General features: G+C 49.2%; 1 protein-coding gene across 13 annotated transcripts in view; it reads left to right on the top strand.

Annotated features, from left to right (window-relative positions):
- Nucleotides 1–27457, top strand: part of RPH3A (rabphilin 3A) — a 218049-nt gene that overhangs the window by 122341 nt on the left and 68251 nt on the right. For 4 of the 13 annotated variants that reach the window (XM_081036946.1, XM_081036953.1, XM_081036955.1 and 1 more), the window contains exons 1-2: nt 4124–4344; nt 4495–4615. The exons of 2 other annotated variants lie outside the window; for them this stretch is intronic. The gene's annotated coding sequence lies outside the window, so the exon portion shown is untranslated. Of the gene's footprint in view, nt 1–3894; nt 4046–4122; nt 4345–4494; nt 4616–27457 lie in introns of those variants that run through there. 7 more of the 13 variants (XM_081036951.1, XM_081036957.1, XM_081036950.1 and 4 more) reach the window with 3 other exon arrangements.

The raw sequence follows: 27457 nt of genomic DNA on the forward strand, positions 1-27457 counted from the left end.
CCACCCACAGCAGAGCCTGGTGTTTAGGCGAAAGCTTTGAGCACCAATCCTTCTTCTTAGGGCCTCCTTCTGCGCGTGTGTACACACACACACACACACACACACACACACACACTGTATTGTTTAGGACAGGATTGAAATACGGGGTCCTCCAGCCACGAGGGCGCTCAGTCGTAATCCCTAAGGCTGCTTTGCTGTGGGCTTCTCATCTGGGGTCCTCTGGCAGACTGACTGTATTGGCTTCCTCTTGCTGCTGTAACAAATAACAAACACACTGGCTTAACACAACACAGGTCTATTCTTACAGTTCTGAAGGCCAGAAGTCCTAAAATCAGGATATCAGCAGGACCGTCTTCCCTTGGAGGCTCTAGGGGAGAATTTATTTCCTTGCTTTTTCCAACTTCAAGAGGTGGCCCACATTCCTTGGCTTGTGGCTCCTTCCTCCATCTTCAAGGCCGGCATCATCTCATAGTATCTTCTCTCTCTCTCCCTCACTCCCTCCCTCCCACACTCCATCGTTATCTCTCCTCTCTGACCCTCCTGCCTCCCTCTTTCCCTATGAGGACTCTTGTGATTACCTGGGCTCACCCAGGTAACTCTGGGTAAACTCTCCATTTTAAAATCCTTACCTTAATCATATCTGTAAAGTCCTGTTCGGCAGGTAAGGTAATTCCCCTCGTCTGGGGATTAGGACATGGAAAGCTTTTGGGGCCATTTTTCTGCCCCATTTGGTGAGTTAAAATAGGAACGTTCTTTCTTAGCTATCTCAGCTTAGATTCACACCCTCCCTTCCCCCCTTTTCCTAGCTGGGTTACTTGGGGAAGTCACCTAACCTCTCTGTATCTAATTTCCTCATCTGTAAGACAGGCAAATTATGTGACACAATTTCACTGTACTGTTATAAGTCATGACAAGCGCTGGGATGACAAAGTATGTCACTTGGTGAATAATAAGCACCAAAAATAAATGGGAGAGGCAATTATAATTAGTGATGCCAGATAGCATCATATTATAAACTCACGGGGTCTTGGTTCAAATCCCCGTCCTCCCACTTGAACGAAATGGCCTCAGGCTAGTTGCTGTAGGTGCCCGAGTCTGTTTTCTCATTTGTAAAATGAAAATAAAACAATTAGCATCTTAACACATAGGATTGTTGTGAGGATGAAATAATATTATGGTGTATCTGAGTGACCCAGAACACAGTGGGTAGCTTTTGTTGTTAGAGTTATCACCACCACCATCACCACCCATCCTCCCTGGGGGTGATGGAGAATCTTCATGGGCTGCCTCTGGCTCCAGCGGAACAAGGAAAAGTGCTCCATCTTTGAGATCAGAGCCTGGCCGGCTCAGCCTGGCGGTGTCAGGTTTCCAGGCAGCTCTGCTGCAGCGCTGTGAGGGGTTATGGCAACAGCTGGTCCTTTGGAGGAAGAACTCAGGACAGAAAGGGGTTTGGAGATGGTGACCAGGGAGGTCAGGAGGGTGGGGGCCAAATCCTCTGAGAAGGCGGGGCTAGTTCTTAGATGGCGAGGTCACCAGGGAAGGTGCAGAAATCTGGTTTCAACCATACTATCAGTTTTTAATTTTGCTGCAAAGCCCTGTTTCAATGAAGACTTGGGCAGATGCCCAGTCTGCAAAACAGTTTAAAGCACAATTGCTCTAGTTGAAACGAGGGTGGGGTGGGCAGCAACTTGAGCCTCCTTTTCACCCCCACAGGGGTGAACTCGCAAGGTGCCAAAAACACAGGCCTTGGAGTCAGAGGGAATGGGGATTTACATCCCTGCCTCTGCCACACTTCCTGGCTGTGTGAGCTTAGGGGCTTTGCTTCACCTGTCTGAGACTCAGTCTTCTCGTCTGGAGATGGGACGGTAACAGCACCTGCTCCGTGTGGTTGTGAAGACTGGAGACAGTAACTGGAAAGTGCTTAGTACAGCACCTGACACCTGGTAGGTGTCTAGGCATTCAGCAGGTGGTAGCTATTTTTATTCCCTAAGGGACCTGCCTTCATCACAGACCCTCCCAGAACACGTGCCTAAGGCCCAGGGAAGCTGTGAGGTGGGGCAGACAACCTTTGGGCCTGGGAGCAGATTCCACCACCAGCGGCCCTTGGGACTTGAGACTCTCTCTGGGTTTCTTGGATCATTCAAGTATTCGCTCGGGGCCAACTATGTGTATGTGCCCAGCACTGTTCTAGGCACTAGAAGTCAGGCCCTGGCATCTGAAAGGCCTGAGTTCTAGACTCAACTCTGCCATGTTCTAACTCTTTGGCTATAGGCAAGTCTCTGCCCCTCCCTGGCCCTCCATTTCTCCAGGGATAAAGTAAGGAGATTAAACTTGTGTCACAGGGCTTTCCCAGAAACGAGTCGGTACAATTCTGCAAAAAAATTGTCGAATGAGTTTGAACTTTGAGAGAGACACTGTGAAGTATGGGCTTTGGAATCATACAGCCCAGGGTTTTGAATCCTGTGTTTGTCACTTACCGTGTCACCTTACGCAAGGGACTTAATTTCTTGAGTCTCAGTTTCCTCCTCTATGAAATGGGGATAATAGTACCTTCAAAGGGTCTTGGTGAGAATTCAAGGAGATGCTACAGGTAAAGTTCCTAAAAGAATGGCTGGCACATATTTGGTTCTCAATAAATGATAGCTGCCTTTGCCACCACCATCAAAATCTTTACCATAATCACCATCAAGATCACCTTCACCATCCTCCTCCCCCTCCCTCTCACCATCCTCCTCCTCAGATAAGGTGAAACTCTAAAAAACGGTCTCTAAGTTTCCGGCATTTTTAAGTTCTACTTTTCGAGGAGAGAATTACGTGACAAATATGGTATTTCACCCTGGGCCATCTGAGTGCGGGCACTTTAGAGGAGGGTCCCCTTCTAAAGAGTGTCCACCTTCACTTTGCAGGGGAGGTCTGCACGGACCTTGGTCTGTTTAAGATTTCCTGTCTTTTCCCCATGGTAAGCAGGTATAGGCCCCTTGAGGTCGGGAAGACTGGAAGCCGTGGGAATCAATTCCTCCTTGTATATTTGTCCCTTTAATGATTGTATTTTCTTGTCGTTATCGTGATTTCACTTCAGAAAGTCAGTCTGGATCTTTTGGGGATGGGTCTTTGGACAGGGCTCAGTGTTCTGATTTAGACTTCCTATGATCTCCCAGCATCCTGCTGAAACCACATGCTGAAAGGTGAGACAGGAACACCCCATCCTGGGCTGGCTGTCAGTTCCTTTCTTTCCCTGTCAAAACGTTTGCATCACAGAAGAGATTATTGGTCAAGGGGGGTCATAGCCGCCCACAATGTGGGTGTTCTTATCGTTGTTTCTTAACTTCTGGCTTCCTATCTTTAGGAAAATCGGGCAGTCATAGTTTGGTTTTATAGATGGGATTTGGAGACATTAAATGACTTTTCCAAGGTTGTGTGGGGGTTACACCTAGTTCCCAGAACCTGTCAAGTGCTTATTAAAACCATCCTGCCCCTTACAGATTTTTCATTTTTTTAAGTCTCATCTTTCCTGCTCTGAATTCCGAGGCACCCGAGGTGCAGGTCAGAAATCTGCAGCCGTGTGGATGAGGACAGGTCAGCTGGGCTGATTTTTGGGGCGCGCGACGGGGAGGGAACCACTCGGAAGCTCCAACATTGGCGTCAAACTCTTCTCTGAGCAGAGATGAGCAGTGAAGGATCGGGGCCGTGTGTGGGAAAGGGGCTGCAAAGTTGCAGCTCCTTTGCTTTGAGCGTGAGTGACAATAGGAGAACAAGTGTGTGGTAGGTAGGCTGCGGTTGACTTCACGGAGTGATGCTGAGAAGTCCCGTCTCCCCCCTTCCTCTGGACTCCCCCCCTTCACTGCTCTAACCATCCAATAACTTAACTTCGCTGCCTGAGGGTTCTCGCTTCCCTCCCCCACCGCGTCTTCGCGCTGTCCGCGGTGCTGATCGCCAACCTCCTGACTGCCGTTTCCACCAGCTGGGATCTCTGGGGCGCCCAGCCTCTCCTCCCGGCCTCCCACCTCTTTCTCCAGGCACCTCACACATAAATCACGGGTGGGAGGTAGGCTTGGTGGCCCTGCGCCGGGAAGCTGCTGCCCCCTCCCTTGCTCACACAGGCTTTTGCAGCAGTGGTGGCGCCGCCACTGATTCGGGCACTGGGGAAGCAATTGGTTTGCCAGCAGCCCGGAATTGCCTACGTGGATGACAGAGAGAAGAGAGAGAGAGAGAGAGAGAGAGAGAGAGAGAGAGAGAGAGAGAGAGAGAGAGGCTCACAGAGCGAAAACCTTCATCCATGTGGAGGGCAGCCTGAGGGACTGCCTTTTCCACTGACTGGTCGACTTTTCTCCGCTTCTGGCAGTGGTATTTCTTTTTGTCTTGGTCCTGCATGGTTTAGGGGGTAGTTGTGTGTGTGTGTGTGTGTGTGTGTGTGTGTGTGTGTGTGTGTCTGTGTTGGCGCTTTGATTTTCTTTGGGGAAGAGTAGGAGAGTCAAATGAACAATTTTCTTTCAGGCACCTCCACTGAGCTTTCAAACCAAGTCATCGGGAGTTAGCATCTTTGCACCCAGCAGGGAAGGGAGGAGTTGGCAAGAATTTGGCTTACCCATACCCCCTGCAATCCTCTGGTGTCGTGGTAAGTGATATTCTTTTCAATTGTGCAAATGGGCTGGGGGTATTGGAATCCCAGTTGCGAGGAGGTGTGTACCTGAGCTGGTGGGATGGGGGTAGGTGGGAGGGGAGGGCTGTTGAGGAAATGACCACATTTATTTACCCACATTCTGCAGTGTTGATCGCCCAAGCGGCACCCCAAAGCCAAATTAGATTTCGGCTCAGTGCCTAGGGAGGGGTAAAATATGCTCATGTTTTAGGCATTGCGATCAAAATTGTGGCTTCTGCCCAATTTGCCCTCTCCCTTGCAGCAGAAGCTGTTGAAAGTAGCCAGCAGTTCTCTGAGTGGCTTAACCCTTTGTAGGCTGGCCAGCTTGGCATGAAGGATCTCTGGGTGTTCTTATCTAGCGGGTGGGCACCGTGGACCTGGATGGGAGAGTGTCACTTGAGGCTGGGAGGTTAATCCTTGCCTAGGGTCACCTCGGCACACCAGGTGACACTTGCATAGGACAGGGCTCAGATTGTACCACCTTCCAGGGACAGCTGAATAATTTAATTGTGGAGGTTTATTGCAAGCTTGGCTGTTCTAAGCTTCCTGAGATGGGAGAGCTGGGCGCCGTGAAAGAACCACATTTTGCTTGGAGTGAGTGGTCGGACGGCAGCCAGCTGTCTGCCGAGCAGACGATGTTTTATTTTCACAGGTGGCGTAACCTGTAAGTGATTGTATGGGGGGGGGGGCATCCTCGTACCAGCCAGGAGACTTCATCCTTGAGCCTGTCTCAGAGTAGGGAAAGAAGGGAACAGGGTTTGTTCAGATGCTGGGCAAAGACACCAGGCTCCAGCTTCAAATCTCTTCCAGGGCAGAGCAGACCCTGCTCTGATGGCTTTATCTGAGATTCTGACGGGATAAGCCTGCACCCACCTCTTCGTGGGAAGTGGAGGTCCCTTGCAACCGAATCCAAAAACTCACATTTCATTTTAAAATGCCTTTGCAGCTAATCTGTGACTTATCAAAAGGGGATTTCTCTTTGCTTCCTGTTTGATTACATCTACCTTTCTGGAAATGAATGTCCTTTATTTTTAGCATCTTCTCTGTTATGTCAAGGGGCGCTTCAGTCTTCTGCATCCCCAAGGAGTTCCTCTTTCAGTTCTTGTTCTTGGAGGTGGGAGGAATTAAACATCAGCCTGAGTGACTGAGAAGCCTGGCATGGAAGCAGGAGCCGCTCGGTTATTCTCTCCAGCCCCAGAGCCATGTGGGGACGCCACAGGCCCAGGGCGTGTGCCTGCTCAGGGAGGACATGTGAGGCAGAAGCAGAGGGTGCTCAGTGGTTAGTGCTCCAGGTTTGGTCCTCAGAATCCCAGGCTTCCCTCGCAGGGTGACCTTGAGGAGGAAGTTGCCTTAGTTTCCTCCCTGGGAAGCCCCAAGTGTGAATGATGAACGTGAGGAAATTTGGTTTGAAATAAGGAGCCACAGATCAGGTCATGGGTGATATTTAAAATACTGAACTTTGGCACTAACTGGTCAGATGGGATCAGGGCTGGGGCCCTGGAGTGGGGGGGGGGTGATCTTGAGGGCCCTCTGCTGTGCTGAGTGTTAACCCTTAAATTGCTGGATGACGTGGAGGTTTGGGCTGGACTGGAGGAGGAACAAGGGAACTTAGTGCAACATCACCATCCACGAGGGGAGTATTTTACTATTTTAACAACGGGTTCAGCTGTGCAGTGCATGACAGCCCAGCTGACACCTTACCAGGACTGGGTTGTCCCCATGTGGGTGCTTTTCAAACCCCTCCTTGTTGTCTGCCAGCCTTACTTCCTTGGGGGTGGCTAAGATCCAAGAGGCTGCCCTCCCTCCTCCTCCATCACATTAGAAATGGTGCATTGTGGTGCGCCAGGAAGAGGGACACAGAAGCTTCTGGAATGAGCCTGGACCTGGCTGCCAGCCCCAGCTCTGTCTCCACTCTCAGAGCCTCAGTTTCCCCATGCAATACGGTAGCTTTGCGACCCCAAGACCCCTTCCAGCTCTGAGGTTTTGTGTGTGCTCGGTGTGCTTGTGGGCACGCACACTTCTAGGAACGGTTGGCACTGTCTTTGGGAGTTTGTCACGTATGTAGAGGAGTCCCTGTTTGGAGTAAACTGGGATGGAATGCGGATCTCTCGTGAGAACTGTGGTAGGTTCCTGGAATCCTGCGTCCACCTGGGGAGGGCTTTGCTTTATTTATGGCCTCAGATGCGTAGACATCCAGAGTTTGCAGGATGTGAAAGTCCTATAGAGACTTACCCCAGGGGTGGTGGCCCTTTGAGAACCTCCACTCTGAAAAGTCACACAAACACTCAACATCAGGGGGTTCATGGACCCTTCCTAATGCCCATCTGAGCACTTCAGGTTCAGGACCTCTGATCTAGTCTCACCTCTTTGGGGGGGGAGCCCAGAGAGGGAAAGCAACTTGCCCAAAGCCACACAGTAAGTCACGGCACAGCAACATACGAATCCACCATCATGAAGACAAGGCACCTTCCCTCCCTCCTGGCTCCAGCAGCCCCGACTGCCCCCACCCAGCCTGGGATATGGAGAGAGGAGAGCAGCACCTCACCAGCCCATGGCTGATTACAGGTGAGAATAGCCTCAGAGACAAATGTGGACATTTCCTTTTTCACTAGCAGAAGAGAGGCAGCAGCCAGAGATTCTGCAATTGCAAAAGGGCGTCCTGGAAAGTCAGTCTCCCCGGCTTGCTCTGCCTTTTCCCTCTTCTTGCTGCTCGTACACATCGCGGCTGCCTGTCCAACTCTGTGTGTTCTGGTCAGGATGGCTGCTCTGGGGTTTATCTGTAGGATGCGGTATTTACTCCTTATTTACCACCACCACCCCCCATACACAGGTCATAGAGAGTTTGTGACTTCCTATTAAAACCACCATGACATATGGACCTGTCTTCTGCTGTCTATCCCCTTCGAGCGGGGAGCTGGTCGTCCGTGCAGACAGAGCAGGAGATGAGGTGAAAGCGATGAGAAGTGAACGGCGGTTTCTTCCTGTTCAGCACTGCGTCTGTAACCGGGGATAAAAATAAACCCGGGACCAGTAGTGGTGGGCAGGAGCTCAGGAGCTTACATTATTCAGCTGCCACCAGGATGGAGATCCTCTGTGTGCTGGGAGGGTGAAGGACGCCCCACAGAAACAGCCCCCTCTGCTCCCTGTTCCCCATCCCCGTCTGCCTCCAGGGGCTGTCAGACCTGAGTTTGAATCCTGACTTCAGTACTCCCTTGCTGTGTGACTTCAAGCAAGACCTTTAACCTCTCTGAGATTCAGTTTCCTCAGGTATATTAAGGGATTTCAGTGTAGTGGCCAAGAGCACGGAGTCTGGAAATAGAACTCTTGGGTGTAGATCCTGGTTCTAGCACTTTCTAGTTGTTGTGTCACTTCACCTCTCTGGGCCTCAATGTTTCTACCTGTAAAGTGGGGATAATAAAGGAATTGTGAGCCTTTTAAGAGTTCATGCTTGCAGAGTGCTTAGTTCTGAGCCTGGCAAGGAATAAGTGTCCAACAGATGTCAGCAGTGGGGATGACGATGGTGCTGGGAACAGTGAAGTCGCCCTTGACCCAAACAAGAGGTGAGAGAGGAAGAACACGCAGCCTTGGGGCCCAGGAGAGAGAGGTCATGGCTTGGAGACAGGACACTTCCAGTTCCATGTGCTTTTCACACGGTTGCTGGAGGTCCCTGGACCTCAGTTTCTTCATCTCTGAAATGGGCATAATGATCTCCTTTCCTTAAAGCTTGTAGGTCCTGAGAATCAGGGCGATTGTGATTGTGGTAGGCAGGCCCTACAGGACGGGGTCCAGGAGGAAAAACCCTATGGACTCACCTGAGGCTTTTGTTTCTTCAAATCCTGGGAGGCTTTTGCTGAATCATCCCAGCACACCAGCTCGGAGCCTGTGCATGTTTCTTGGGAGACCTGAGCTCTTCCTGGCTTCCGGCCATGTGCTCCTACCCGGGGCTCCTGAGGTGCTACAGGCAGATCCTCGAGGGCCACAGCTGGGCCAGCTCCATTTTTGGAGTCAGGGTGAGAACACAGCAGGTGCTCAGCAATGAATTGCATGAATGAATACACAGAAGGAAGGGCGGGAGGGAAAGAAGGCGGAGGGAGGGAGGGAGGGAGGGAGGGAGGGAGGGAGGAAGAGAGGGAGGGAGGAAGAGAGGGAGGGAGGCAGAAACCTTGTTGATTGACAGGTCGGTTTGGGGAGGTGCCTTGACCTGTGGTCCAGCCAGAGGCCTGCATGCAGTAGGTGCTTACTGTTTGCTGATTGTGATGAGTCATTGGTAGAGTTTCATTTCCGATCTACCAGCAACCGACAGGCCTCTGTCTTCCTGCCAGAGCATTCATTGACATTTGTTTATTCGTGTGTTGCACATTTATTGAGTACTTACAGTATGCCTGGCACACAGTGGGCATTAGGAATAAAATCGTGACAACGACAATCCCTTGGGGACTTAGAGACAGTAAGTGGCTACCTACAAAGCGTGATCTTTTGCGGGGTGGTACAAAGGGCTTCCTTAGTCACCCTGAAACACTCAGTTCACTGATAATCTGAAATTCCGCCATTAAGGTTTCATTCTTTGGGGTGAGGTGACGCACCTGGTCTTATTAGTCATTTACACTTTAGTGAGGAGGAGTTGGAAAATCCTTTCTGAAAAGTGAGGGGAGAGGAGTTTGCATGCTAATTTTGCTGGTAGAAGAGAGGGCAAAAGGCAGAGAAAGACAAACGTTGCTGGATTCACATTCTTCTGGGGGGCGGGGCGCGAAAAGAATCGCTGGATGCCCAAGAGAACCCCAGGCCAGTTCTCGGGTCGCACGCTAGACCAGTGCCCTCCGGAGGGTGATTGTGGGGTCCTGCGACCTGTGTTTTCACAAGCCTCCGCTGCTATGGATAAAGGAGATTTTGTGAAATACAAAGCACTTTCACAAGTGTTAGTTATAACAGTTCTAAGTGTGTTGCAAACCTCAGACTTTTTGCCGAGGTTCTCCCCTCCCCTTATCATCCCCCAAAAGGCTGAACAGAATAAGAATCAGGCCAGTTGCCTCCCCACACACACCATTTAATTACCGCGACGGAATCCCTCAGTTTCCCACAGCCGTGTGAGCTGGACCTAGCAGGGCTGACCCCCCCCATTCACTTCTAACCTCAGAGCACCCCGGACGGCGGTGGGGGACAGGGAGGGTGTTTCTTCCTCTGGCAGGACCCTGGGACTTAGGTTATCAGATGGCTCCCTGGCGAGGCAACAAAGATCAGAAGCCTGGCCAGGCCTTGGGGCTTGAGGGAACAGAGGTGGTTCTTCTTAGCCCAGCTCGGCTCCCAGTTTGGGCCAAGGAAATGGGGGAGATGACAGCGCAGTGCAGAGGCATCAAACTGCCATGTGCACTGTCACCGTGGTTTCCTCGAAGTAATTGTCTTGCTGTCATTAGTTTTAATGACATAATGCCTGCTTAAATCTCATTGTAAGGAAGCTGTGTCAGACTCTGATTTAGTAATCCAGCTAGTGAGCAAGATAGCATGCCTCAGGAAACTGGGGGTTTTGCCCACCCCTCCCTAATGAATCTTCTAGAGGAAACTCGTCTGACAGCATCATAATGATGCTTGGTTTGTGAAGGATTTATTTGGAGAGCGGAGTGGGGGAAAAGAAATCTCCTGTCTGTCAATATAATCTGAGTGATTTCATTCAGTTGCCTTTTTTTTTTTCTTTCCTGTTTTCTTTTTTTCTGTTTTCTCCTCTTTAACATACCTACACAATGACAAGCAGCGACTTGTGAATGGAAGCTGCTTTCAGGAGAGAACAGATTATGTAAGCAGGTTTCGGTGCCAGCAGTGATGGTGGGGCGGCCTTCTAGGGCTGCTGGAAAGAGGGGTGATTTCTTCAAGTTCATGGGGAAGCCCTCCATGCAAGGTGCTGGCACAAAGCATCTGTGTGGTCCATTCTGTCCCCCAGCCTGCTCCCTGGCCCCGCCCCCTCCAACTGTCAGTTTCTTCCCCTGTCACTACTGTATTGCTGTGTCTCTTAAGTCTCTGTTTGTCTGTGTCTCTCTCTGGCTCTCTCTTTACTTAACAATTCCCTTTCATTCCTCTTGTAGTCCCTCTTTCCTCCCCTTCATTCGCTCTCTTTCCATCTCTCCTGCCTCCCTGCCCTGGCCTCCCCACGTTTCCTGTTCTCCCACTCTCTTTCTACCTTCCTTGCCAAACTCCTGCCCTTCCCCACCCAGTTTTTAGTGTCTTTCACGCAGATACACCCAAGTGGCTTGTGAGGGAAATGCATTTCTGAGTCCCTGAGATGCCCCCAAATTAGGCCCCCACGTAGGATGACCAGTTGTCCCCGGGTGCCTGGGACTCTTGGCACGCAGGACTTTCTGTGTTCAAACCACAAAAGGCTCGGGCCAGCCAGGAAGGGTTGGTGATCTTCAGCCTATGTCAAGTGCTGGGAATTTAGTGGAGCTTTTAAAAGGCCACACACGCGACCTTCCTGGCGAGTCGCCTGCCCTCCTCCTCAGGGGGCAGGGACCCAGCAACCTGTGCAGCCCACACTATGCTCTGCATGGCTCTGGGGCGTGAAGACTGCTGGGCGCTCAGAGCCCAGGGGTCAGCCAAGGGCAGGGGCTGATGCCGTCCTCATTCCCTACCACCCCCACCCCGACAACACTGACCACGAGCCAGGTGTTCACTCCTTTGTCACACCAGGGGGAGTGGGTGAGACACTGAGATGGCTCTCTAACTTGAGCTTGTGTTAGCAGCCCGTGGCGGGCTGTTAAAGCACAAAGTTTCTGATTCCCTGGGAGTAAGATGGGGCCCGGCGACTTGACCTTGCATATCTAACACAGCATTCCCAGGTGACAGGGATGCTGTTTCTCCAGGAACCCCGCTTTGGGAACCGCTGCTTTCTGCACCTTCATTCATTCATTCCCAAATATTGTGTGTACCACTATGTGCCAGGCACTGGGCACCCAGTGGTGAACGAGATGGAGTTCCCTGCCCTCTGAGAGCTTCCAGTCTAGTTGGTGGGAGACAAAGGTGATAAACACGTCACCAAGATGATTTCAGACCACGTTAAGTGCTATGAAGGAACTAGTATGACGTGACAGAGAAAGACAAGCAGTGGGTGAGGAGAAGAGAGCTAGGTTAATTATTTAAAAAGGGTGCCCAGGGGAGGCTTTTGGAAATGGTGGCGTTTGGATTGAGAGCTGGGTTTCTATAAGGAGCCAGAACTATCCAGGCAGGGGGAACAGCAAGTGCAGGGGCAGAAGGAAAAGCAGGAAGGCCAGTACGTGTGGGGTGCAGGGAAAGTGAGCGGGACGAGGCAGAAGAGGGGCTGGGGTCCGGGCATGCAGGACCTGCCAGGGTAGGCAAGGAGTCTGAATGTTATTTTATTTGGGGAGAGGGTTATAACGAGGAGAGTGACATGACCTAATTTACAATTTTGGAACCGATCGCAAGAGGGCAGGGATGGAGGCCGAAAGAAAGACCAGTGAGGGGGTCTGGATCAGGCGGTGGCAGGGAGACGGTGGTCAGATTTGGGGTATACTCTGCAGCAGCGCAGACAGGCCTTACCGATGGATCAAAGGTGGGGGTGAGGGAGGAGCCAGGGCCCATTCCCAGGGGATCGGAACATTTCCTGGTAGTGGTTCCGCAGCTGTGATTCTGGGGCTGTGGAGAGGGCCCTTGTCTGCAGCCAGGGGCCCGTGGGCTAAAGAGGCAAGACCGACAGGTGTGCCGCGTGACGGGCCGTTCGGGGAGACCTGCCAAAGCCCATCCGTGTTGGCTGTCATGCAGCGTCCCCCTCCCCCAGGAAAAGGCAGCAGCTCAGGCGTTTTTTTGCTCCCATGAGCAATGGCTGGATTCATGTCAGCTTTAACATTTTCGCTATAACGTTCGTCTGTAGTCGAATGATATTTCCATGCCGCTGACTGCAGCGTTCGACTTTACCCCACGAGCTCAGTGTTCCAGAAAGGAAGTTTAAGAAAGTAGTGTATATTTTTCTATATTTTTGTTTTTCATTCTTGAAAAACAATTTGTATACTTTAATCATTTATTTTAATAAAATGTAGCACCTTCACTGTGTTTACTGACAGATATAAATACTGTAATTCTTTTCTGTGGAATTTTGACACATGGTGGAGAACAAACTTGAAATCAATTAACGTAGTGAAAAGGTTAAGCAGGCTATTGGAACTTGGTGAAGGCGATGGAGCCACTGGGGTGTCTGCTGCCCCCATGTCAAGCTGGCTGTGTCTGGCCAAGTCTTTCTGCCAAGGGTCTGGAGATCGGGGGCTTGTGGGAAAGGCGGCGGGATAGGATGGAAGACGCAAACTTCTGATGTTTGCAGCCTCCCCTCTGATCATTGGAGACCTACCTGTTATTCACCGGAGCCGACCAGGCCAGGCCAGAGGGAGCCATCAGGACTGGGCATGTGCCAGGAGACAGAATGCAGATGACACTCATTCCGGGGAGGGGCCAGCCCCTAGAGTGGGAAAATGCAGCATGCAGACCAGACATACCTTCTCTGCCTCTCAGGAAGGGACCTGCTGCCGTTTCTTTAGATTTGTTTGTTCTCTTTTTCCCCTTGGAAGGGTTTATCTGGGAGTGCAGGCCTCTGGATTATCTGCAGAGGGGTCTGGGCGCATGCCCTCCTCTGAACAGTGCAGAAGTGCTTTGGGGAGAAATCCCCAGGGAAAAAGAAGTCGTGCTCACACGTCGGTGACGAGGAGGGGGCTTTGCTTCTGATGTCAGGAGAGCTGGCCTTTCAGTTACCCCCCCAGAGAACTCATCTGCTTGGTAGATCAGTAAGAAGCCTTTGTCTGGACGTGAGGCGCTAAGAGTTGAGTTATTCTTCTTTCTCGTTTCCCAGTACGTGATAATCCTTGATCCTTGCAGGTTGCTTTCTCAGTTTTTCATTGTTTATTCTCTATTTCACTTTTGATTATTTGGTCATTTGCCCCTCTGTGTGCAGAGACCCCAGCGCCATTCCACAGGCAGCCACCCGAGCCACCCCTGTGCCCTCCCCAAGGCCTGGGTTTCCTCCTGTAACACTGACGAGGCCTCTGGAAATAGACTGGTGGCTGCAGAAAGGCCTACGTTGGCCCTGAACATGCTCAGAGGGAAAAATGCTGCCAAGACTGGTAGTGGGAGTCCTCCAGAGACACCCCAAAGCCCTGGGACTGAGCAGACTCCAGCTCTAGAAAATTCTCCCTCTGGTTGTCATGGCAGCAGGTCTGGGATGGGAGCCTTTATCCCAATGGGCACCACAGGGCTGTCATTTCTGGTTGACACAGACTGTAAGGGTGGCCTCAGATCTCTGCAGGGTGGTCTCCGATGCCCTGGGGGCGGGGCTCCCCGCTTGCTTTCATCATTCCACCATCCTCTTGCTAGAAAGACCACTGTGCTGAGAGTCTGTTCGTTTGGGTCTCAGCTGTGCCACATGGTGGTTGTATCTTAGAGATGCGGTTTCGTACAGGAAGTGAATGAGTCAAGGGTTTGTCTACTGCGTCACAGGCAGTCACAGTGGGGAGGCTCAGTCCTGTGCTTCAAATTTCCATGCATGACCTCCTGGATTCCTCACAAAGCCTGGGGAAGGAGGCCTTAGCATTATGCCCATTTTGCAGACCAGGGCTCTGAGGTTACAGAGGACAGAGAGGTCTCGGGTCCTCAAATTCACATCCTCAGTAAAGGGTAGATTCGGGGACTCACACTCAGATCGTTTGAACACCGAAGTCAAATACTGAATTGTCACAGCAGGGAAATGAACCTCCCAGGGCCTCGTCCTTCTGCTCTGTAAAATGGGGTAATAATCAATCACCACTTCACTTAACTGTTCAGTGTTCTTGTGAAGATCAAGCAATTTAGAAATGCTTCTTGAGAACACAGAGCTTTGCAGAAATGGATTTCTAGTCTTCAGCTCCTCCTGCTTGGCTCCAAAGCGGGAAGGTCGTTCTGATGGAGGACTGACCGGAGCACTGACCAGGAGGGGGGCAGCGTGCACAGGGGTTAGAAGCACAGCTGCTGCCTCCTGACCTTGGAAGTCCAGTTGTGCTACTTGCCAGCCTGTGACCTGGGACGTTACTTGGCCTCTCCGGCTTCAGTTTGCTCACCTGTAAGATGGGAATAATAATAGCACGTCCCTTACAGACTTGCGGTGAGAATTACATGAGAGTGTGTGTGTGTATGTGTGTGGGGGGGCACCTCAGGGCAGGACCCAGTACGTGGTGCACTATATTAATGTTAGCTGTTTATTATTGTATAGAGCTTATATTTTCAAGAAAATTACCTCTAGAGTCAATGTTGTTTCCTAACAACCTTCCGAAGGGGAGAGCTGGGATCGCTACTTGTATTTACAGTTGAAGGAACCAAGTCCCACAGAAGTGAACCAATTTCTCAAGATCACGAGGTGAGTTAGGGTCCAGAAAAAGGTTAAGTCTTCAGGGATGACAGTGGCCACGCCACAAAGCTCTGAAGCACAGCAGGTCCACCAGGCCAGTGACAAAGTGTAAATCTGACAAAAAGTGACAAAATGACCAAAAAAACGCCCTCCCACGCCAGAAGTCTACTTCTTCCGCCTTTGTTTCAGATTTCTACCTAGCACTGAGCACCATGGGACACGTGATCTATATTACTTATTTATTTTGTTCGTTGTCTTTCTCCCTCCACGAGAACAGGAATATTTGACTGTTTTATTCCTGCCGGGTACCCACTGCACCGTATCCCACAGCATCTGGCACACAGTAGGTGCTCAGTAAGTATTTGTTGGTTACATGACCACTGACTGTGTCCGTCTAACGCTCCTCGCTCTTGTTCGAAGCCTAATCCCCTCCCCAGACTGCTCTAACTCACCTAACAGATCATTAACTAGCAAAAGGATAAAACAAAATCCCCAAACCCGAGAAGGGGTGGGGGACGGACAGGGAAGGTGTGCAGGCAGCAGACTGGTGATGGGGAACAAAGGGAAGGTCTTTTATAAAACCTACTCAGCAGCCTGATCTTTTTAACCTGATGAATCACATTAGGCCTGTGTCAATATCAACATTACCTCAGCCCTGGCCGCCGCAGCTGGGGGAGCGGCAGACGTATTCAATATTTCAGAAGACCTGCATTGCAGGCGAAGGGTTTGGGCCACGTGGCGAAGAACAGCACGTGCTCAGGGACAGTCTCGTAAGTGGTGTCTTACTTTTAAAAGGAGAGAAACAAGAGAAGGAAAAGCCTAACAGCCCTCAGCCTCTCCCTCCACCCCCCAACCCCCCAACCCCGATTTCTGGTTTCTGGTAACATTGAACAGTTATTTGCTCTGACTCAGGGCAAGTGAGCGCTGCCTGCAGAAGGGAAAGCGTGACCCAGGAAGTTGGGGCTCCTGGGCTCCCTTTGTTTCTAGCATTGCATAAAGCCATGATTCTCCGAGTGTGGTCCCCAGACCAGCAGCAGCAGCGGCACCTGGAGCTTATCAGAAACCCAAATTCCTGGGCTCTGTCCCGGCCTCCGGAATCTGAACCTCTCGGGATGGAAGGGTGCGCATCAGCCGGCTTGCAGGAGCCCTTCTGGACATGCGCATTCACTGGCAGGAGGGATGGGAACCGAAGGGGGTATGGATTGGGGCGAGTGTTCTAAGCTGGGGTCTTCAGCCCCAGTTGCATGGTATAGTCACCCGGAGGACTTGGGGAAAGTACGATCATGGCATCTCCCACGAGTATCTTTACTTTGGTTGAAATCCTGGAATTGCATTTTTAAGCCACCCCTACCCCCATCGGTGATTCTAGGATACGGCCAGGGTTGTGACCCTTTGTTCTAAGGCAACCCCTCTGTTTATCACCGACAAGTCCTCTTGTGTCTTTTTTTGGCACCTGTAACCTGGGCCCCAGCCTCCCATCTCCCATGACTTGTCAGGAAATTGTGTCGCTTACGAGAGATGCTGATTACATAGCATCTCACAATAGTAAAATCTTTGCAGGCTGTCAAAGTGCCATGCAAATGGGAGAGTCCATGAGGGACTCCTGGGCTGTGTCAGTGCCTTTTGACCATTTCCTTCTGGGTGCCCCATTGCCCCGTCTCATCATCTTGGGGACGTAGGGCCACAGAAGGCTCACCGTCCGAGAATTTGAGAGGAACACTGAGGCTCCCCAGTTTGGAGATCACCACGCCTGGGAGAGGACCGGCTGACACGAGGTGCTGAAGGCAGACGTGAGAGGAGATGGGTATACATTCAAACCTTACAGGCTATGGTTGGCAACGAGGACTTTGTATCAGAATTATTATTCTGAAATGAGAGCTGCCAGTTCCAGAGCATTGAAATGGGCCAGCACTGTGCTGGGAGTCCTACATGCCTCGTTTCATCCATTTCCAACATCAGCCCTGAGAAGAGCCTACAGTTATAACCCCCATTTTCCAGACAAGGAAAGGGGCCAAAGAACTTGCCCAAGGTCCCAGGCTAGCAAGAGACAGAGCCAGGGCCAGCCGCAGGGAACTGTGTGAATTTAGCAGCCTCCTATCAAGTGGGTCCCTAAGCTGAACACAGGTTGGCTTCCTGGGACAGGTCATTATTGAGGAGAGGTTCTGAAGAAGTCTCCAGAAGCCCCAGGGGAAGTGACTATGGGAGGAATTCAGCATCACCTCTTCCTCCTCTTGCCTCTAACTTCTGACTCTTAGCCCAGTACCTCCTGCTCGCTTCAGTTCTCTGTCACAAGAGCTTTGTTTTCCACTCAAGGCTTCTATGTCCCCAGGTCTCAGAAAGGCTTATCGAGAAAACTTGAGTTTTCTTTCTTGATTTTTATATGGCAGCTTGGCCAGGCAAAACCAGACCAAGAACTCACAAGTCACTGCAAAGTGTCAATTCCTCTTTGAAAGGGAAATGACCTTAAGCTCCCCCTTCGTTCTTCAAGAAAGAGATGGAAATCAGGGCCCAGGGGACTCAATCTTCACTTGTCCTCAGCTTTGAAAGATGAGGACCTTCCTACTCCCTCAGATCTGCCCTCCCCATCAGTGACCCAGTTTATTGCAGGAACTGAGCTGGCAGCGTAGCTTGAGAGGGACCACTTGCAACCAGCCCCTGGTTTGCTGCAGACCTTTCGCCTCTGAGCGTGTTCTGTGGACGCCAGAGATTGGAAATCTACTCATAAACACATTTACTCCCAGCTCTGCTTCATTATCTGATCAAACTGCAGCAGGGTTGTGTGCAAGATGATTCCTGTAAGTTTTCCATCCCTTGTGAGTCCCCGAGCCAGTATGTTCAGTCCAGGCAGGTTTCTTCTGCTTCATTTCGTTTTGCCCCAGAAAGGTGATGGTGGAGGAGCAGGGTTTGAAATGTACCTCAGGTTTCTTGTGGGAGAAGTTGGCCAGGAAAAAGCTGTAATGACAGTGCTTTGCAGGTCCTTGGCAGTTTTCCTCCCAAATTGCCTTTTTGCATCAATTATCTCATTATCTGCCCCTTGTCTCTACCGCATTCTGAAAAATAAAATAGGAAACAGACCAAATTGCTAAGCATTTGTCCCGCTTAATAGTCCTCATTGTAAGAGGGAAAATGGAAAGATAGCCGCACTTGCTGATTAGCCTATTATTAAATATATACAGAGGGTGTCAGGAAAATATATCCCCATTTTAAGAAAGGAAAAAATTGTATTAATAGATGCTGATAACCAAAGATGAATACAACTCATGTTTGACTTCTGCAATGACAAGAGGTGCTCAAAGTGGTTCCCATCAGCGTCCAGACACTTCTGATGACGGCGAACTTCTGCTTGAGCAACGTTGACCTAAGTGTCCACTTGTATATATATTTTGGCCCCCCCAGTATGTATGTATGTATGTATGTATGGAGAGAGAGAGAGAGAGAGAGAGAGAGAGAGAGAGAGAGAGAGAGAGAGAGAAGCGTCTCATTATTTGCAGTCACCATGAACACTGAATTAGCAAATACCAAACCATCGCTCCTGGGGAAATACAGCCTTAGGTTCCTGCAAGCCTCTGGTCATACTTCATCAACCAATCCAAACGTACCCTTGTTTTATGTAGGTTTCTGTTTAAAGCCACCTTAATTATTGGATGTTTTAACTGCGATCAGGCTATTATAACAACCTACCTTAGACTGGGTGGCTTATCAACAACAGAAATGTATTTTTCACCATTCTGGAGGCTGGGAGTCTGAAATCCAGGTGCCAGCAGGGTTGGGTTCTGGTGGGGGCTCAAAAATGGCATTCGGCCGACTTCTCATTGTGTCCTCACACGGAGAACAGAGAGAGTAAATAAACTCTCGTGTGACTCTTGTGCGAGCCACAATCCATCATGAGGGTCCCATGCTCATCTAATCCTGTCACTTCCCAAAGGCCCTGCCTGTTCATACCATCACATTGCAGGGCCAAGTTTCCACACATGAATGTTGGGGTACACAAATGTTCAGTCAATGACAGTATATATTATTGATGCCTTAGCGTTGAACAAACAGCACTGAAACTCATGCCCCAGCGAAGCTTATCTAACACAGGCAATTTCTCTACGAGGCACATCCCAGCCTTCTCACACTTAAGAATATCAGACGACACTTCAGCACAATGCTTGGGGGCCACTTTAAACAGCAAAATCATCAACAAAAATGCGACAAACGTGGTGATAAATAGACCTAGAAAAAGACACTGGGTTACAGTATGAGAGCTTAAACAAAAAGGCAGAATGTCGCCTGTTGGACTTGAGCTGGTAACATGCAAGTTGGGCAACTTTTTTTTTCTTTTTCTTTTTCTTTTTCTTTTTTTTTTTTTTTTTAGCTACTCTGTGTGTGTCTACAAATGACCACGAATGTGCTACAAGAATTGCCTTTGGGGTTACAAATACATGTTAGTGAGTGGGCAAATTTGCAAACGTGGAATCTGCAAATAATGAGAACTGACTCTGTGTGTGTGTGTATCAGGATTACATTGATTGTAAACTTAACTCAAACTGGTTCAAATGACACAAAGGGACATTTATTGGTTAATGTCATCAAAAAGCCCACGGCATGGCGGGGGCACCACTGTCTCCAGGGGCTCAAAAATGGCATTCGGAATGAATTCTGACCATCTCTTAGTTCTGCTTTCCTCTGGGTGGGCCTCACAGGCAGGCTTTCTCCACCTGGGAGAACCCCATCAAGTCCAAGTTTGTCTTGTTCCAGCTTCAGCCCAGTAGGACAAAAAGAGAGAACTTTCTTCCTAAGATTCCAACAAAAGTCCCAGAACGGAGTCTCATTGGTTTGAATTAGGTAACTTACCCAATTTTGAATCAGTCATACTCGTGAAAACAGGGGCTTACGCTGGTTGGCCAGGCCAGGTGACTACCCTGAGAGCGGGGAGTTGACTTTTCTGATGTAGATTCCTCACAACTGGGATGGAAAGTGCCTTTGTGGCGCTGTCTATGGTCCTGATCCACAGCTCCGCCGACTTCTGCCCAACCTTTCCCAGGAGAGAGGGCTTCTAGTTTGTTGTTGCTGCTGTTTTCTGCCTCCGTGGGAAACACACACTGTTGCCATTGCCCATGTCAATAGGGGTTCCAGGAGGAAACAGATGGCAACTCAAATTGCGTAATCTGAGGGAGCTTGTAAGAGGGACAAAAGCATGAACAGGATTAAGGAAAACCAATCGTGGTTGGTGAAGCACCTCAACGCTAACAGTGGGGAGCTGTTACCACCCCTAGTCGTGAAGGGGGAGAGGACTAGCATTACCAGGAACGGTGGGAGCAGGAGATGTAGTTGTAGGAGGCAGCCTCCTGACCAGAGCTGTGATCTTTGTCTAGGAATGCAGCCAGCCCATGGCAACACTGCAGAAATGGAGCCCAGACCTAATGCTCCTCCATTCAGTCTCTCCTAGTACTTACTCTCCATGGACTAAATCCAAATGGAAGCCAGAGGACAAGGGAATGGATTGAAGTCATACATACCAGTCGGCCTTCTGGGCAAGAGAGCAGGGAGGGGAGCGGAGGTAGAGGGGTAAGCAGGAGCTACGGCACATTGACAGGATCAGGTAGCTATGCCTAGCAATCACTCCAAAAGGTAGTGGCTTAATGCACAACCATTTATTTGTTTGCAATTCTGTGACTTGGGCTGAAATCAGTTTGGTGGTGTTTCTGTTGGTCTTGCCTGGGATCACTCATGTGGCTACAATTATCTGGAGGCTGGAAAGATGGGTAGTACAAGATGGTCTCACTGACATCTCTGGTGATTTATCTGGGCTCTTGCCTGGGAAGCCTCAGTTTCCCTCCTCATGGATAGACTGGATTTCTAACAGAGTAGTAGGAACACTCCAGAGGACAAGTCCCAATGGACAAACACTTATCAAGCCTCTGCTTGTGACTTATCATTGGCCAAATAAAACCACATGCTAAACGCATGCAGAGTTAGCGTGGAGGGGACTACGCAATGTGGGAGGCGTGTTCATTGAGGAACATCAACTTGACAGTCTGCCATGCTTCCCCATATGGATAGGATTATAGCCTGTGTGTCCCATTTTTGCTGCTGGCTTCATATACTTTTGACAGCTCATGTAAGTTCCTGACTAGTGAAAAGATGTTTCCTGGAAAGTGGGATGTGGAGAAGGTGTGTGTCCCTGTCTGCCCCTAATGCTATATAAGTGCTTCACCTACTGGAATGAGTAGCTTTGAAAAGAAGAGAAAGTAGACCAACTTCAGGTGTAGTTTTAATGTCATATCTCTCCAAAGGTACGTTAGGGGATGAATGGTGACTTATCTGATGTAGATTGAAGGTGTGTGTGTGCGTGTGTGTGTGTGTGTGTGTGTGTGTGTGTGAGAGAGAGAGAGAGAGAGAGAGAGAGAGAGAGAGAGAGAGACTGAGAAAGAGAGACATGTGCTATGTATATATGTGCTCTGACAGCTGGGATTTGAATACTGGCTCTGCCATTTGGTGACTTTGGACCAAAACCTAACTTCTCCCAGCCTCAGTTTCCTGGTACAAAATGGGGCTAGTGATTGAGTTGGGAATTAAGTTAGATAACACTGTGCTAACTACCAACATGTGTGAAGCACTTAACACTGAACCTGGAACAGGATAAATGCTCCCTATTTATTAGGGTTCCATGAAGTGGGATAGGAGGAGGAAAAAGATGGTAGGGGGGATTTAGAGTCAGTCAGGTCTGTGCCTGACTCCCTGCCCTACTACTTACTGGCTCTGATTCAGTCTTGGGGAAAGCCAGTTAATCTTCATAAATCTCAATTTTTCTATCTGTAAAATGGACTCAGTGGTGTCTCTTTGCAAGAATTAAATGAGCCAATGTATATAAATGACTTAGTGTGGCCCCTGGCACATAGTAGATGGTAAATACCATTGTAGCTGTTATTATCAGCCTTTATATCCTGGAGATGGGACAAGGGTTTTTTACTCCTCTTCATTTAGAACTAATCATGTACTGGTCATAGTAACTCACTTAATCCTTCAATATCCCTATGAGATAGGTATTATTATCACCATTATTATAATCCTTATGTTTCATCTGAGGAAACTAAGGCACAGAAAGGTTTAGTAATTGTCTTAACATCATACAGCTAGAAAGAGGCAGAGCTGAGATTTGAACCCTGGCAGCTCGGCCCCTCTTAACCTCTGCACTCTTCACCCTCCAGTAATGGGGGTCATGACACCCACCTCTCTGGGTGATTACAGGGGCTTTGTAAATTGCAGAGCGCTCCACCCATACTTGACGTTCTGATGGTTGTTGCCATGGGGACATGGAGAGAGGGCCAGGAACTTTGTGGTTCATTCATGTTCTCCAGCTAAACTGACCAAGTTCCATATTTCAGGTACTTGCCCCCACCTGGCGCCAGGCAGGCCTGGGCAGGAGAGGAGGATGTATGGAGGCGAGTGCCAGAGATCTATTATTCATGGGAACTAAGAGAAGCTTTTTGCTTTTTCTGAAGTGGTCTCAGATTTTGTCAAATCCACATCCCAGGGAAGTGGCCACGGCTGTGTGAGGCAAGAAGTGTCCTTTCCAGGCCAGAGATCCTGTAACCCAGGTTATTTTTGGGGGGTGGGCATTCTGCAAGTGCACCCGGGTAACACCCAGTGATGATTTGCCTTGTGCCAGCTCTGGCCCCCATGCTCTCTACTGCCCATTTTTTCCACTCGAACTTCTCAATAACCCTGGGAAGTAGGGGCTGTTACAGCCCCCATTTTATAGACAAGGAAACTAAGGCTCTGAAATGTTCAAATTGGCCCAGGCTCAGCTAGCTTGAGTTTAGCTGGGGGTTGATCCATGCAACTCCTGCCTGCGCTCCTGATGGAAGATTCTGTCATGACATTTGTATCGTGGGTGCAATGAGGGTGGCGTGTGTGTGTGTGTGTGTGTGTGTGTGTGTCTGTGTGTGTGTTGTGGTAAGGCTAAGAGACAAGGAGAGTTCTCCCTGGGTCCCAATGTCATCTTCTTCACCAGGATGAAGTGAAAGTATGCATTTTCTTGGAGCAGAGAGCATCTAAGGCCAGAGTACTTTTTCTCTCTTGTAACCAGACACTGGCTCTACCTGCTTGATAAGAGAGTCGGGCCAAGTCAAGGAGTCAATACAGGGAGTTTTGCCCACATAGAAGAGGGAGGAGTCTCTGAACTTGAGCCATTTTTTTTTTCCAAATGCAGGAAGAGGTTTTTTCATAAAAGCACACTGCCCTCTTTACAACAACACCTCTTGTTGTAAAATACCTCCAATGGTTAGAAAGCTGTTCTTTACCTTAAACCAGACTCTCCCTTATTATACCTTTCCCCTGTTAGTGCCAGGTCTGGCCAGGTGACCATGTTATAAGAGTGGTTGTCCAGAGTAATAGTAAGAGTGTTGGTATTGTACCCTAGTTTATGCCCTGTCTGGCTCCACCATTCCCGGCTGGTGACCTTGGGCAAGTTAATGCTCCCCTCTGAGTCTCAGGAATGGGAATAACTTCAGAACCTGCATCATAGGATGGCATTGAAGGTAGTGTATGGGAATTGCCCGTCTGAAGTCTACTGTTAATTTCTATGCTACCGCACCTTTTTTGAGTACAGACCCAGAGGGCAGGCTAGTGAGCTGGTCAGGAACACAAGTCCTAGAGCCACCCTGCCGGCATTCCAAATGTGGCCCCATCATTTACTAGCTGTGCGCCCTGGGAGAAGTTGCTCAACCTCTCTGTGCTCCAGGTGAAAGAGGAATAATCATCGTTCATTGGGTGATTGTGAGGATGAGGTGAGGTAAGTGCGTAGAACTTTGCCTGGCACTCAGAAGCAGGTCGCACACCCAAAGCAGTTCATGTGGAGAATGTAACGGGAGACTGTTTACAGACATGTGAACAGACCAGCAAGGTCAAGGGGAAACCAGAATCCTGAAGCACCCAGCATCTAACAGAGGGGGCCGTCCTCATTTCCAGGCCTGGAGGGACAGGGGAAGGAACAGTTATGGACCCAGAACAGAAAAGGTTATGCAGAGAGGTCCTCCTGATAAGAGCTGTGACCTTTAGTAGAGGGTCACAGCCAGCCCATAGTGACCAGCAGGAGGGGTCCAGGGGATAAATACCCCAGCCCATCCCTCTTCACCCCCTCGTCTCCTGCTGGTGTCTTGCATTAGATGAACCCAACCAGAAGCCAGAAGGCCAGGGAGCGGTTGATGCCATCCACACTGGCCAGCCTCCAGGGCACAGAGCCGGGTGGAGGGCGAATGATCGGGGAAGTGAATAGAAGCTACCCAGCAAAGATATTTTTATTATTAGGTTGGACCGTATGGTGCTGCCACTGGGCAACCATATTTGGTTGCCAACCATACAAAATTAGCAAATTAATATGCTTAACCAAATATTATATTGTTTGCACTGACAACCGCTAGAGCAGGGTAGTCAGAAGGCTCATCTATACAAGACTCAGGTCTGAGCCCCTGGACATTCCACCTGCTATCAGTGTGACCTTGACAAACCAAGGCCTCAGTTTCCTCCTCTGTAAAACGGGAATGCTGTGTCTTCCATCCATGACTTGTGAAAAATGCTCCTCCGATGAGGAGGCTGCTGTCATTTTTTAAAGGGACAAATTCCCCTCTCCGCTCTGAGTACAGATACTCCTTGACTGACAATGGGATTACGTCCCAATAAACACAGCATAAGTTGGAAATACTGTACATTGAAAATGCGTTTAATACTCTAACCTACGGAATATCATAGCTTAGCCTAGCCTACCTTAAATGCGCTCAGAACACTTACATTAGCATACAGTTTGGAAAAGTCATCTACCACAAAGCCTATTTTATAATAAAATATTGATCTCATGTAATTTATTACGCTTATCATCTTTGCACCATCGTAAAGTTGAAAAATCGTTCAGTGAAACCATTGTAGGTTGGGGACCATATTGTATCTCGTCCCTATGGCACGGGAAGAATCAGGATGACACTTGTGGTCTCCACGGCATGATGAGATTTAGGGCTGTAAGTCTGTCAGTTCCTGCTGAGTTTTAATCAGAATGAATTTCATTGCAACCTGAGCCTGAGTGGCAGCCCGGGGCCATTAAGCGAACTGACTTGTTTTAATATGCAGACGTGTGTAATCACATTTCCCCGTTTGGGGCCAAGTGTCTGTGCATACATGCACACGTGCAGAAATAAATCCTGAGCTTCTCCTCTTTCTCTTGCTTGCCACAGTGTCACTGGGGCAGGGATAAGCTCGGTTAACAACACAACAAAGGCAAGTTTCCGCTTTACCAAGGAGTCGAGTAATTGGCTAGACTGTGCAGGGAGCCCTGCCGACTGTTAACACTATCTGCCTTTGCAGTGTGTAGTTAGGCATTTGGGTTTGTAGACTTAGGGCTCAAAGGGGTTCATAACCCAGGGGAGGAAGGAAATGTTTGGGGTACCCCTGTCAAGCAGGAGACATTCTCCTCAGGAAGATCAATTCTGCATGTGCTGCCCTATCTTCAGTGTTTACCTCTGTGGACTCAGTTTGAAAGCATGCCATGTTGTGACTGATTGTGTGTCCTTGGACAAATGTCTTTACCTCTCTGGCCTTCAGTTTCACGATCTGGAAAACTGCCCAATAAAAGATCCTATTTTCTAGGATCGATCTGAAGATGAAATGCGACGCTGCACATGAAACACTTCGTGCCGTTCCTGGCCTGTTGTAAGCACAGGCAGTGTGGGTTAGGTTGTGCTGTAATAACAAACAACCCCCAACATTTCAGTGGCGGAAACAACGGAGATTTGTTTTTCCCTCATGCTACCTGGATATGGTGGGTTGGCAGGGCATGTCTGCTCTGCATTGGTGCTCACACAGCACCCAGACTGAGAGGGGCGCCATCCTCATACATCCAGGATTGTCAGGACAGGAAAAGAGGGACGTCGTGAAGTATGAACCAGCTATAGTGTTCCAACCTGGGGACTTTCCTTGGCCAAACAGTTCATGTGGCCACTCCCAGCTTCCAAAGGAGAGGGAAGGGTAATCCTATCAAGTGGTGGTGAGCCAGAAATACTTAGTCATCACCCTAATGACAACCACAGCACTCAACAAATGACCCTTACTTTACTGTTAGATTGGTGCAAAAGTAATTGCGGCTTTTGCAATTTTTAACCTTTTAAAGCACAATTACTTTTGCACCAACCTAACACAATCCTATTGTTACGATCATAATAACATATATTGTTCTTGTCATTATTTCCATCCTTCATCATTATCAAGCTTCATGTTCTCACTCTGGCTGCAAAAAGCCTGAGACACTTCCTGCGAGTGCCGAAGCTGGCCTTCCATCTCTAAGAAAACATAACTGAGATAATTATTGTCACTCTTAACACATACATTATCGCCTTTAATTTTTATAATAATTTTATTTTGAGGTGGGTCTTATTATTGTCCTCACTCTACAAATGAGGCAACTGAGATTCAGGAAGGTGAATACACTTGTCAGGCTCATAAATGGCAGAATGGGCTTGGCCCCCCAAACCCATACCCTAGATCACCTTGCTGCACTGTCTGCTAAGAGCACGTGATCTTAGCTGCTAGATCTTTAAATGGAAGCAGGCGTAGTCTGGGTGGAGAGTTCTAGAGACACTTTGCACGCTCATTGTTGACCCGTAGAAAGAGGGATCCATCGTTGGCCCCACTCTCTCTTTTCGGTCCTGTTTTCCCCCTCTCCCCTGCCCTCCCATCACCCCAGACCCCATCTCAAGAATTTCTCTAGTCTCTAAACCGTCCACGTCCATTGCGTCCTCTGAGCCTTTGCCGACTCACTTCCCCCATCCTTTCCTCAAGACTTCATGTCTTGCACACTCCAGCTCATCCTCCAAGGCCCAGACCAAATTTCCCTCCTCTGGGAAGACTCCCCCAACCCCCATCCCCAGGCAAAACCAATTCTATAATCTGTCTGTTCCCATGACATTTTGTACATGAACAAATCTAAACCTTTTCTACAAACACACACACACACACACACACACACACACACACACACACACACACACCTTTGTTTTAGAAGAGGGAAAGAAATTAGTTTTCATTTTTAATTAACGCCAGCTCTCTCAGCCTGACTTTAAATAATGCCACCTCATTTGTCTTATTAAGTATTTAGTTTTGCTTTTAATTAGTTCTGTTTATTGTCACTGAATTTTAATTGTCAACGCAGGGTCTCAGCAGGTCTTGGTGGGGATGCTTTATAAATGTTTCCTGTCCTCCTGTAAGTCCTGAGCTTGGGTAGCAGCACCTCTGAAATACCGGGAGTCAGGTTACAGGGAGTGGCTGAAGGCTGATGTTTGTGTGTGTGTGTGTGTTTTTCCCAGACCTCACCTAATTCTGGTTGCCTTTGAGATCCCTATTTGCACCAAAATTGCTGGTCTATGAAGACACTCAGAGGGAGCTCAGGAGGGTGCAATGGCAGAGATTCAATTTAAATT

Source organism: Rhinolophus hipposideros (genome assembly GCF_964194185.1).
Source record: "Rhinolophus hipposideros genome assembly, chromosome: 24".
Classification (NCBI taxonomy): Eukaryota; Metazoa; Chordata; class Mammalia; order Chiroptera; family Rhinolophidae; genus Rhinolophus; species Rhinolophus hipposideros.